This window comes from Artemia sp. Qi Xiang Cuo, chromosome 6, assembly GCF_049724085.1.
Source record: "Artemia sp. Qi Xiang Cuo chromosome 6, ASM4972408v1, whole genome shotgun sequence".
Classification (NCBI taxonomy): domain Eukaryota; kingdom Metazoa; phylum Arthropoda; class Branchiopoda; order Anostraca; family Artemiidae; genus Artemia; species Artemia sp. Qi Xiang Cuo.
In genome coordinates, this window is record NC_142799.1 from 24,680,089 (window position 1) to 24,693,685 (window position 13,597).

Here is a 13,597-nt window from a genome sequence, read left to right on the forward strand (position 1 = left end):
ACCACTACTGAAATATTCCAACTGTCCTAGTCGATTACGTCATTCTATGCCCATATATGGACTCCCGTCATGACTTCCTGATAGGGTTCTACCGATTATGTAATCAATTTCTCAGAAATCCAACTGTCCTAGTCGATTACGTCATTCTATGCCCATATATTGACCCCCGTCAAGACCTCCTGATAGGGTTCTACCGATTATGTAATCAATTTCTCAGAAATCCATTTGTCCTAATCGATTACGTCATTCTATGCCCATAAATGGATTCCCATCACGAGCTCCTGATAGGGTTCTACCGATTATGTAATCAATTTCTCGGGAATTCTCTCCTTTCGATTACGCAATCAATTTCTCGGAAATCCTCTCCCCTCGAGGGATTCTATGCCCATATATGGAGCCCCGTCATGTGCTCATGAGGTTAGGTTACGCAATCAATTTCTTGGAAATCCATTTTCCCTCTCGAGTCCTAGATCAATATATCTCTTCCCCACCTTCCCCTTAGAAACAAAAAATTAATTCTCCTTTCTTGAATCAATAATTCCCCTTAGAAACAACAAATTAATTCCCCTTTCGTGAATCAATAATTCCCCTTAGAAACAACAAATTAATTCCCCTTTTATAGATCAATAATTCCCCTTAGAAACAACAAATTAATTCCCCTTTCGTGACAAATCAATCAACCTTGACGTCATCCGTCAGACATTAATAAACTTCGCCCGGAGACAATTATCCTGGAAACAACAAATCAATTTCTCAGAAATTCACTTCCCCTTCGATTACGCAATCCATTTTTCGGAAATTCATTTCCCCTAGGGAGTCTATGCCCATATATGGAGCCCCGTCACGAGCTCATGAGGCTTCTCTACTACCGTCTCAGTTTTCATTAAACAAAATAATTTACTTAATAATTAACTAGGTCACTATATGTTTCAAACAAACACGAAAAATAACGTTAAACATCTTAGTGTTCCTTGAAAAAAAAATTGAGGGTATGAGTAAAGGGGTAAAAAGACAACAACAAAAATATCGAAATTATTCAAATATTCGTAAATTACTGGAAAACTGATTCATAGATTCGCCGTGACATTCAATAAGATCCTAAGAATATTATTAAATGGGAGCACATACAAAAGCCAAATTAGGCCAGTAGCCTATCTGTCTGGTTTTTATGCAAAGTAACAAAAGAGACGAAAATTAATGAACAAGAGAGTAGTGAAGAAAATTATGGTATGCAAAGTAATATTTGGCAGGGAAAGTCACTGGTGATAAATCACTAGGGGTGGCACCGTGATTTTCGGGGATTCGGGGAACCAAATTTTTTTTCGGGTGACGCATAGATTTTCGGGGAAATACCCGAAAATTCGGGGATAGTGCAAGCCCTGTTTGATTTTTAATCAGGGAAATCGAAGTACTAAACCGCACGAGAAGGAAAAGCTCCGACTTTGTGGTTGACGCAATAAAGAATTGCCGCAAAATTAGTTTAAACTCGACCGAATGCCGCCGCCTCTGCCGGCAGCGGCGCGCCTACGGCGTGCCGGCAGCGTTACGACACTTCGGTGGCGTTCGACCGGGCCTCTCGTCGGCGGCGTTGGGTCGATCCGCCGGCCCGGCGCCGGGGTCTAATGTGGGTACAATGTTTTTTTTTTTTTTTTTTTTTTTTTTTTTTTTTTTTTTAGACCAGGGCACTTTTTTTGTGTTAGACTAAGGCATCTCAGCAGTATTCCAAGAACGACTGAGGGTATTATATTCAAACTTTCGGGGCTACTTCTTCTCTTAAAATTTAACCAAATCAAAATAGCGTAAGTGTATCCAAGCAATCAAAAAAAGTTAACAGATTTTTCTTTGAATGGTATCAAGTTTTCTATTTTAGGTCAACTAGAGGAGGTATGAAACTAAATTAAACACTACTATTTTTGTCCAGATTTTTAAAAGGGTGTATGTTGTTAAACATTGCTGAAAAATGCTCTCCAGCATACAAATAGCAGGCCAAACTATACAGTCTTAAAAAACGGAAAGATTTAAACTATTATTTTCTTTTTCCCCGAAAAGACTATGTCAATACAAAACGAACAGAAATTAATTAAAAAAACCTTTTTCCACAAGATAAGTTTTTCAAAGAAAAGTAAAGAATCCATTAACCCTTTCAGGACCGCATTTATTTTTTGATGACAAATATTTTTTTTTTCAGTTCGAAACTTGTTGACACTATTTTTTTATTGCTTTTAGATATTTTTCCAAACACCCATTTCTTACTATTAATTCCACTCCAAAATGGGATCTTCAGATCCCGTCTGTGTATTAGCGACCAAAAACAAATTTGCTGAAAATTATTATTGTATTGAAAGAATGATGCTTTACAACAACTTATCATCCAAAATTATTATTTAGTCAAACATTTTAACTTTACTTGGTGTGATACTCAAGAAAGCAGTTTTTTTCCTTGTTGCAGCATAGAAAAACCCCACAAGATTGACAATAGCTGTTTGGACGAGATTCTTTCTTTTTACTTGCGCAGATTTTACAACGAGACGTGGAGCGTTCCTGGAGCTGAACAGACTGGTAAATGTGTTCCAGCATTCTCTAGAAGAACATCATTCATTACACTGAAAGCTCCCTTCCTTCTTTTCATGTTCTAATTTCTATCAGTCACTACAGGAGATCCGGAACGAGCGCGTCCCCTTGTCGTTTCAATAGGTGGCTTCAAGGATAACTGCATTAGGCCTCTGACTAATCTTCTTCTAAAGTCTACCAGTGGGATTTTTTATCCTTCTGGCTTCATTACTTGATAAGAAGTATATGCGTTTGTGATGGTCATATCCAAAAGACAAAAGAGCAACCTAGGCCACCACTTTTAGCCCTTTTGATTGTATCCGTAAATTCCACGCAACATGTCAGCCTGATCGACCCCTCCCATGTATTTGTTATAATCGCTGACCATTTTTGGACAAGATAAGGTCAATTTGGTTCCATCCCTTTTCTTCCTAGTAATTGTCTTCATCTCAGTTGAGTGCCAATTGGACGCCAAAAAGACCCTTTTAATGTCTCTCCACTTCAATGCAACAATTTCTTGCTGATAGACTCACCAATCTGAATCACCTCTCTCCATCTTCTTGTACTGTATAAACTTTAGGAAGTGCTTTTTTGTGTTCCTTATTGTCCCACACGCACGATTACTTTTTTTTTCAAGTAGTACAATAATTCAATCGTAGTGAATTTATTGTTAAAATACACCATGTGGTGTTTGGACGCGAGGAGATCAGTTAATTCGACAATTACTCTCCCTCCTAATCCTAATTGCACCTGTACGGATGCTTGTTCTTTCTTTCCTGGATAGATTTCAAATCTGTAAATGTAGGCAGACATACATGCTATGCACCAGATTTTATATCCTCGGTTTATGGGTATCATAGGGCTATATTGCTTCATACTGGATCTACCCTTAAATAATATCATACTCTCATCAACTGAGAGAGCCTCTGCCTCATTCCAAGAACCTGAGAACTGTATGTTCAGCTTTTCAATCAACGGTCGAATCTTGAATAGCTTGTCCTTACACCCTTCGGGTCTTGCATGGTTGTCATTGAGATGGATAAATCGTCGAATCTGGCAAAATCAGTTTCTAGTCCTGCTCTTACATATAACTGGGACTTGTACATCGTCAAAGCTCTCCCAGTACATTTTCATGTCTGGGACTGTATGGTATGACATGATTATGTTGATGTTTAGGAAACCCAAGAGTTGAGTCACAGTTATGGTTTTGAAGATAGTGGCTGAATCTAATTTATCTATCATTTGCTGGGAGTACAGGTTAGTTTGCTTCACAGTCTGATCTAGTAATTTCTTGTTCCACAACTAAAGAGAGAGGTTTGCTGGTGTGCTACAATCGTAAAAAAAGGCATAGTTTGGTCGGCTCTCTTCCAAAAAAGGTCCCCGCGTTGAGGCTCCCAAAAGTTGCTGCTTAAAGTTGGGTAAAAGCATATCTAAAGAAGAATTTTTGTTTGCAGTTTTCATGGCAATAGAAGATATATAAGACAGCTGAAGATCTAACAACTCTTATGGTAAGCTTTGCAGGGCTCCTAACAAACTTAGTACCAACTGGAATGGCCAGTGGTATGGTTTTAGCTCGGCTGTTTGGGAGCAATTTGGAGTTCGGTGCTGCTGTATTTCCTTTTCGTTCTTCACAACCAGTCTCTGGTACTAAAACCGCATCGAGCACTTCAATGCTGAGGCCAGACTCAAGCAAGACGCCTTAATCATCAGACAGGCTACAGTCTGACTCTAATTCTGTGTCCGAGTCATAGTCAGAAGGCAAATCGTCTTGTAAAATTGAAAGATTATCTGGGGTTATTTTCTTCTTCATGCTCTGGAAAAAGACATTCTGTAACTAACACAAGGGATGCATACAGGTTCCACTAGTCTATCTTGTACAAGGTAAGAAACCCTTGTAATAATGTACACAAAAATTAAGGTAAGGTAATGCATGATATTGTAAATTGATTTTAAGAGAAAAGATTAATAACTGACATTAATAAGATAGAGAATGTATAGCGAAATATTAATATAAAAAAATAAGCTTAATAAATAATAATATGTAAATATATCTAAACATTAAAAATTAAGAAATAATGAATAAATATAAAAAGTGCACCAGTAAACAACAAAATAATATAGAGAAATAATAATAAAGATGAAAAAGTTATTAAAAACAACGTTAATGAATTATAAAATAAAAAACAAGATTTTCTAAGCAAAGGATTCTCCTGCAAAATGGCAGACTCTTGAAAATTGAGGAGGGAAAAGGGGCTCAATATATTTCTAAGAAATGAAATGCCAAGAAAGGCTATTTTTCCGAGATGTTACAAAAAAAGGAACAATAAAAATCTAAAGCAGTGACGGACTCAGGAGAGGGGGGCGTCTGCCCCCCTCCCCTGATCGAAAGGCGGGTATGTTAACTAAGTAAAGCCGGTTTGTGGTAATTAAACTTGCTCCTAATGCTAATGCAAGTTTGTCGTATCACCATTTTTTGCGCCCCCCCCCCTACCCCACCCGGGAGCCACCACTGATTTAGGGGGCCAGCCAAAGACGTGGTGAGTTCCCCTCCGCCCCATCTACTATTGCTCAGGTATCTTGCTATATATTAGCTAGTGTTAAAAGATCTTATGTCACTAATTGTGCTAAAACAGATCAAAAACACACTTCACTCAATAGGTACTGTTACTGACTGACGGGACCTTGGGGTCCCAGATAAGCATGGGCACTGTTCTGTTTTTCTGAAGAAACATAAAAAAAGTTAACAGGGCTTGAATAAAACAGAAAAGAAACAGAACAGGTCAACAAAAAACAGAATACCTGTTCCTGTTTCTGATCTGTTTTTTGGTAAAAACAGAAAACAGCTGTTTTTGATAAAAAAAAAACTACACTTGCCATGGGTACTGCTTTTCTGTGGCGGTAACACTTTTGAGAAAACTTAGTACTCTTGGAGCATTTTTTCCACAAAAAAGAGCAGTTTTTCTAATATAGGGGCGAAAAATTGCCTGCGCACATAAATATTGCTTTCATTTTTTCTTTATGGTTATTTTTTTTCCATTTTCCCATTCCAAAAATATACTTTTATGTTTATAATACATGCTAGTTATTCGAGACATTTGGAAAAAAAAAATTTCAGCATGAAATTACGCAGTCAGCTCAAAGTCATTAGTATTTAAGCAGAGCATATAGTTGATTTGGGAGGGGAAAATTTTCCCCTCCAGACCATGCTTCCCCCCCCCTCTATCCAGATGTGTGGAAGTCATCTTCAACAAAAGTAAGAAAGAAGAAAAATGCGCGGGAAAATGACAATTCTTACTGTCAATTCTTAATGTCAATCAATTAATTTTTTGTTACCTTGCAGCTTAAAGCAGCCTTTTAAGATTAATTATTTCCAAGCCAATTTGTGTTGAAATTTTTCCAATAATACCCCTCAAATAAAACCCTATGCCTTCCCAAGGCCAGAACAAAATTTGCACTTTACTGAAAAAATATAAATGTTTTTACTTTTATAACTTTAATAAATCAAATAATATTAACATTTTGATTACTATTACATTTTTACATTTTAATATTACATTTTGTTTTGGTGTTTCATTTATTTATCGATGCTGATTTGTGGTAGTTTCACGCTTCGTAGATTCTTTGATTTTATTTTTGCTCATTTTTTATTTAATGGAGTTCTTTACTTTTTTTGAAAAAATTATTTGGTGGAAAAAGTTTTTTAATTAATTTCTGTTCCTTTTACGAGATTTATTTAATTCGTTTAATTTAATTCGTAATTCGTTTAATTTCTGCTCGTATATTGACATAGTCTTTTCAGGGACAAAGAAAATAATACTTTAAATCTTTTCGTTTTTTAAGACTCTATAGTTTGGCCTGCTATTTGTATGCTGGAGAAAAATTTCCAGCAATTTTTAACAACCTACACACTTTTACAAATCTGGACACAAATAGTACTATTTGATTTCATACCTCCTCTAGTTGACCTGAAATGGAAAACTTGATACCATTTGCAAAAAAAAATCTGTTTATTTTCTTTTATAGTTTGCATGCACTTACGCTATTTTGATTTGGTTAAATCTTAACAGCAAAACCAGGCCCGAAAGTTTGAATATAATACTCTCAGTCGTTTTTGAGATACTGCTGAGATGCCTTATTGGGAATTAGCATTAACACAATTCATTTTGATTTAATCTAAAGGCAACATTTAGTTTTTAAACATAATGGGCAAAAGGGAGGGTGGGAGTGGAAGGAGGATTAGTTGCCCTCCAATCACTTTCGACTATTAAAAAGGGCATCAGCCCTTTCTATTTTCAATCGAATGAGCCCTTTTCGAAGTTCCCACGACAACTACTTCGATAAGAAGTGCCCTGGTCTAAACAACAACAACAACAAAAAGTAATACATTATATCCACATCGATCTTTACTATAAAAATGTCAAGTCTTCCAATCACTTTCGACTATTAAAAAAGGCACTAGGCCTTCGATTTCCAATCGAATGAGCCTTTTTGGAAACGACAAAGCTTACTATAAACACGCTATATGCCCACAGGGCATAAATTAAAACCCGTACCCTAAGGTCCTTTCGGGTGGTTGTCATCCTTTAACACCGAATTTCCAGAACTTTCGACTACGTTAAACAAAATGGCTATCTCAAATTTTGATTAGATGAGTTTGGGGAAATGTTGGGCGAGAGAGAGGTGGTAGTTGCTCTCCAATCACTTTCAACTATTAAAAATGGCACTAGCCCTTTCAATTTCCAATCAAATGAGCCCCTTTGAAGTTTCTACGACAACGTTTTCTATAAAACCTTATATGCCCCCAGGGAATAACTTACAACCCTTGCCCTGAGTGCTGGGGGGAGGGGTGTCATTCTGAACCACCTGCGCCCTCAACCTTCCAACCGCTTTCAACAGAATGCCCGTTTGACAGTTTTGATGGGAGGTGCATGAGGAAGTGCTGGTCTTACGATGGTTTTTAATTATCTACCAATTCTTATCAACTCTTACAGAGGATAGTAAGTCTTTCGATTTCGATTCGATGAGCCCCATTTGAAGTTTTACGACAACTCTATCTATAAAAACCGTATATGCCATCAGGGCAGAACTTACAACCTTTGCCCTTGGGGCTCTGGAGAGTTTGTCATCCTTAAATACATAATTTCCAGAACTTTCAACTATGTTGAACAAAATGGCTATCTCTAAACTTTGATTGAATGTTTTTGGGAAAATGGTGGGCATAAGAGTTTACTCTTTACTCACTTTCAACTATTAAAAAGGCAATTTCAATTTACAATCATATGAGCCCTTTTTGAAGTTTCTACGACAACGCGTTATATAAAAACCTTATTTGTCCCCTGTGTATAATTTACAACCCTTGCCCAAAGGGCTGTGGGGAGGGGGGTTGTCATCCTCAAAGACCTAATTTCCAGAACTTAAAACTACGTTGAACAAAATGGCTATCTCAAAGTTTTGATTAGATGTGTTTGGGGAAAAGGAGGGCGTGATAGGCGGGTTAGTTGCCCTCTAATCACGTTCAACTACTAAAAAGGGCACTAGTCCTTTGAATTTGCAATCGAATGAGCCTTTTTTGAAGTTTCTACGACAACACCTTCTATAAAAAACCTTATATGCCCCCAGGGCATAACTAACAACCCTTACCCTAAGGGCTTTGGGGGACTGTCCTCCGCAAAAACAATTTCTATCTGGAAATCTACTACGCTGAACAAAATGGCTATCTCAAAATTTTGATTGGATGTGTTTCGGGAAATGGTGGGCGTGGAAGGGGTGTCAGTCTCCTTCCAATCACTTTCGACTATTAAAAAGTGTACAAGCCACTCCAATTTCCAATTGAATGATCTCTTTTCGAAGTTTCTACGACAACTTCTTCGATATGAAGTGGCCTGCTCTAAAGGGAAAATTTATTAAATAATACATTGTGCCAACATCATTCTTATATGCCCCCAGGGCATAACTTAAAACCCTTGGCCTGAGAGTTCTGGGGGAGTGTTCCTCCTCTTTACTTAGTCCCCGTCTCTTGTCTCGTTCTCGAGTGTCCCCGTTCTTTACTTAGGCAGCGCGATTGCGCTGCCTATGATTTATACAATAACTTTCTATATAAACCTTATATGCCCCAGGGAATAACTTACAACCCTTGCACTAAGGGCTGTAATGGGGCTATCATCCTAAAAGACCTAATTTCCAGAACGTTCAACTACGTTGAACAAAATGGATATCTCAAAATTTTAATTGGATGTGTTTTGGAAAATGGTGGGCGTGAGAGGGGCATTAGTCACTATCCAATCACTTTCAACTATCAAAAAAGGCACTAGCCCATTTCAATTCCCAATTGAATGAGCCCTTTTCTAGTTTCTATGACAACGCTTTCAATAAAAACTTTATATGCCCCCGGGGCATAACTTACAACCCTCGCACTGAGGGCTCTGGGGAGTTTATCATCCTAAAAGGCATAATTTTATGAAGTTTCGAATATCTTGAACAGAAAAGCTATATGAAAATTTTCATTGTATGTGTTTGGGAAAATGGTGGGCATGAGAGGGGCGTCAGTCGCTATCCAATCACTTTCAACTATTAAAAAAAGGCACTAGCTCTTTCAATTCCCAATTGAATGAACCCTTTTGAAGTTTCTACGACAACGCTTTCAATAAAAACTTTATATGCCCCCAGGGCATAACTTACAACCCTTGCCATGAGGGCTGTGGGGGGAGGGGTTGTCATCCTTAAAGACCTAATTTCTAAAACTTTCAGCTACGTTGAATAAAATGGCTATCTAAAAATTTTGGACAGTAGCTGTGCAACTTTCCTGCTCAATTGATGGAATAATATACTGTAAGCAATACGTCGTTTTAGTGGAATTAAACTGCACCTTTACAGTCTTAACATTCAGAGGCCCGATCTAAAGTAAAATCTCTGGTGAGGCCTAATGTGACAAGGCTACCAATGAGCAAAATCTTGGGGGGACCCAATGTGACAAAGGTACCAATAATTGACGAAATTGACAGATTTATTCTAACAAAGGAGTGAAAAAAAAGTAAGGAATGAAGTTGTAGGGAAAAATCTTGGAGGGGGGAGTTGGGCCCTACCTGGATTCACCGCTGCAAACACTTACGCAACTACCTACAATTATCTGACTCCTAGTCCCTAATTCTGCCTAGCTGAAACAATCAAGCAGCACTATTTGATACGCTTGACAGACTGAGTTCCATCATTTTACTTACGTTCCAATTCTAGAAATCGTATGAGAGGTAACCACGCTTCTACACAAATTCAAATTATGTTTTAAAAATCATTTTGTAAGTTCAAAATCCTCAAATATCTCGTTCTCGTATCACTTAAATAAAATCAGAAACAGAAGAAAAACAGGTAGGAAAAAAACAGAAACAGGACGAAATAGCTATTATCAAAACAGAAACAGAACAGGTAAATAAAAAACAGGTCATCTGTTTCTGTTCTGTTTCTGTTTTTTTGCATAAACAGAACAGAAACAGGTACTTTAAAAACAGAACAGAAAACAGAAACAGTGCCCATGCTTAGTCCCAGAGCAAAATAGTTCTGTTATCCCAAATCTAGGAAAAATGACCCGATTTCATGTAACGCACACTATAAATCAGTTTTATTAAATGCGGAAAAAAATCGCATTTACCTACCTATATCACAACAACCAAAATGTTTAATTGCAAAATAAGATATTTTCCTGTCTAACTTTGGTACGTATGACAAATTTACTGATTATGTCGCGCAATTTGTATCCAATTTTTACAGGTGAATGATGTATTAATCTAATCGTCTCTGAAAGGAGTATTGGACAGCATCTATAATATCTCATTATTTTCAATCCGAGATGCCAAATCCAGCTTTTATTCAGCCGGGACCTGTAAATCCCGTCGGTCCCGAAAGGGTTAAACCAAAAATGAGCAGAAATAAAATCAAATAATCTACCAAGCGTGAAACTACCACAAATCAGCATCGATAAATAGATGAAACCCAAAACGAACAGAAATTACAATAAATAACCGAGTCAAACTCAAAACGAGCAGAAATTAACATGAGTAGGGCTCAAAATCCCTATGCCTTCCCAAGGCCAGAACATAATTTGCACTTTACTGAAAAAAAAAATACAAATGAATGTGCATTGTCTGATTTTTATTAATCAAAATGTTAATATTATTTGGTTTATTAAAGTTATAAAAGTAAAAACATTTATATTTTTTTCAGGAAAGTGCAAATTATGTTCTGGCCTTAGGAAGGCATAGGGGTTTTGAGCCCTACTTGTGTTAATTTCTGCTCGTTTTGAGTTTGACTCGGTTATTTATTGTAATTTCTGTTCGTTTTGGGTTTCATCTATTTATCGATGCTGATTCGTGGTAGTTTCACACTTGGTAGATTATTTGATTTTATTTTTTGCTCATTTTTGATTTAATGGAGTTCTTTAATTTTTTTGAAAAACTTTTTTTGTGGAAAAAGTTTTTTTTTAATTAATAATTCAATAGGAACCGGGCATGTTTCATTACATATACCCTCTGAAATATCTAAAGTACGCATTGGCATAATTATTGTTTTATTCTTTAATTTTAAGTCATAGGGTGGAAAATCAGCAATTTCAATTGAATTATGAAATTCTGGCGTAAATCCAATTCCTCCTTCCTGTGTATCTCTCACAAACGCTAAAATAACACGTTCTATCATTCTATTGTAATTTTGATTTGTCTTTTAACCGTAGATTTCGTTGTGGAACATTTTCGTTTGTAATTCAATGTGATTCCTGTTTTGCTTCATTTTCGTTCATCATTATCTCACTTTTTTTTTCCATGCCTTTTGCTTTAGCCATCCGGATTCTTTCATCATCTCGTATAATTTTGCACGAAGTCATAGACACAAAAGAAACTAATTTTTCAGCTTTTCCTCAGTAATTAGTTTTGCTTTAATTACGTTGTTATATAATTCAGTGACAACCAGGCATGTCCCATTGCATATACCCTAATCTAAATTCCTCATTAGGAGAATTAAAACGTTATTCTTTGATTTTAGGTCATAGGGTGGCCAATTAGCAATTTCAATTGAATTGCGAAAGTCCTAACCTCAGATTTCATAGTCCATGATTTTCATTTGTGATTTGTTGTCATGCTTGTTGTTCCATGTGCTTCATTTTCGCTCATCATTACATCAGACATTTTTTCCGTGCCTTTTCGAAAAAAATACATATATTCAAACATGGTACTAGTAACCCGAGCTTCGCTCGGGCCATTACAGTTGGCACACGGTAGGCTTGTATATGTGATTCTTAAATTACGAAAATGCGTAAATGTCTTTTCCAGTAATTAATTTAAAAAATCTTTCCGAAAAAGAGGTTTTTCAAAGAAAACTAAAGAACCATATTAAACTTAAGACCAGCAGAAATAAATTCTATAATAATTCAAACTCAAAACGACCAGAAATTACTAGTAAAGAATAATTGAAACCCAAAACGAATAGAACTTAAATGAACAACCATAGCCAAGGAAAAACAACAGGTTCTGATATAAATGGATAAATAAATCTGAAAACGAGTAACACTTAAATTGAATATTCAACTCAAACTTAAAACAAACAAAAATCACTATGGACAAGCGTTTGCCTACTGTCCCTTTCCCCCTCGCATGCCTACTGCGTCATTTTCGTTTTATTCAAAACTATATGTTTTGAGCAGTCCTTGGAAAGAGCTGATAAAATGAAACTGAATATTTGATATATAATGATATTAATTGCTGAAAGCTCAGCAATTCAAGATTTTAAGTAGCCTACAAAAGAAAATATTTGCTATATAATTCTTTATGGCTCTTTACCTTTCTTTGAAAAACGTCTTTTTCGGAAAGTTTTTATACTTGATTTCTGTTCGCTCTTGATTGCCAAATTTTTTAACATTCTTCACTTCAACATCGAAGTTTTTTTTTTCAATAATAAAGTTTCAGGGTTCAACATTCCCTGAGAGTAATCCCAAATAGATGTAATAGCAGTTGCAAGCAGTCGGAGTTACAGTTGCAAGTTGTCGCAGTAGAAAGTAGCCACAGTTGCAGTCGCAACCAGACTCATTTGCAGCCGCAGTAGTAGTAGTGACCCTGAAAGTTTCAGGTTAATACCCTTACCAGTGTGTTTTATTGTGTTCGGTATCCCTCTACAAAGCTTTGGGGGGCTATGTCATCCCCATAGGCCATAGTTATATGAGCTTTTGACGATTTTGAACAAGATGTCTCTTTCAAAATATTAACCAAATAATTTTCAAAGGAAGGCAACTAAAAAGGGCGTGGGCTGGGGCTGGCGGCCTTCCAACCACTTTTCAACGTCCCCCTCAACATGTCCTTTCAACTCAATACTCTCAACCGTTCTTAAATATTGGAGATCCTCCTTTTTGGCAAATTGAATGCACACAGTGCCTTTGGTTTAGTATAACATACCACTCAACATTCTCCAAGTTTCAACGTAACGTCGTTGGTCTTTTCACAGACGACCAGAAAAGAACATTTCTTCTATTCCCAATGATAGGTCTTGCATGTAAACAATGGGTAAATTGCATAATTTTAATCCTTGCCTCGAGGCAATGGGGGCATGGCATCCATGGAAATATAGTCATTATACCTTGTGACTGGTTTGGACAAAATGGCAATTCCAAAATTTCGATCAGTGTTTCAACTTGATACCCTCAGTCGTTCTTTAGATATTAGGCCTGTTTTTTCACTCATCAATGTGCTAAGATCTTACATCTTTTGTCAGAAAACGCTTAAAAGTGAAATCTTTGAACAAAGATCTTACATCTTTGGCCGTTTTTGTGTAAACGTCTTTCTTCAGTCTGCTCTGAATAGTGGTCTGAGAACACTGATGATTAGATCATCAAAGTTCTCTCATCATTATTCTATTTGGGAAAACAGTGGCGGTCTTCACATTTTTTAGTAACTTCTGTGAGCTGTAAGATCTCAGAACAAAGATGAGTTAAAAAACGATAATCTTTGCAGAAAGATGTAAGATCTTAGATGTAAGATCTTAGTGCTAAAAAACGGGCCTAATATTCCCTTTT

The 13,597-nt window shown here is 36.6% G+C and overlaps 1 protein-coding gene across 3 annotated transcripts in view; it reads left to right on the forward strand.

Moving 5' to 3' along the window:
- The window catches only part of LOC148951023 (uncharacterized), a 115,099-nt gene that overhangs the window by 24,690 nt on the left and 76,812 nt on the right, over nt 1–13,597 (forward strand). The gene's annotated exons all lie outside the window — the stretch shown is intronic.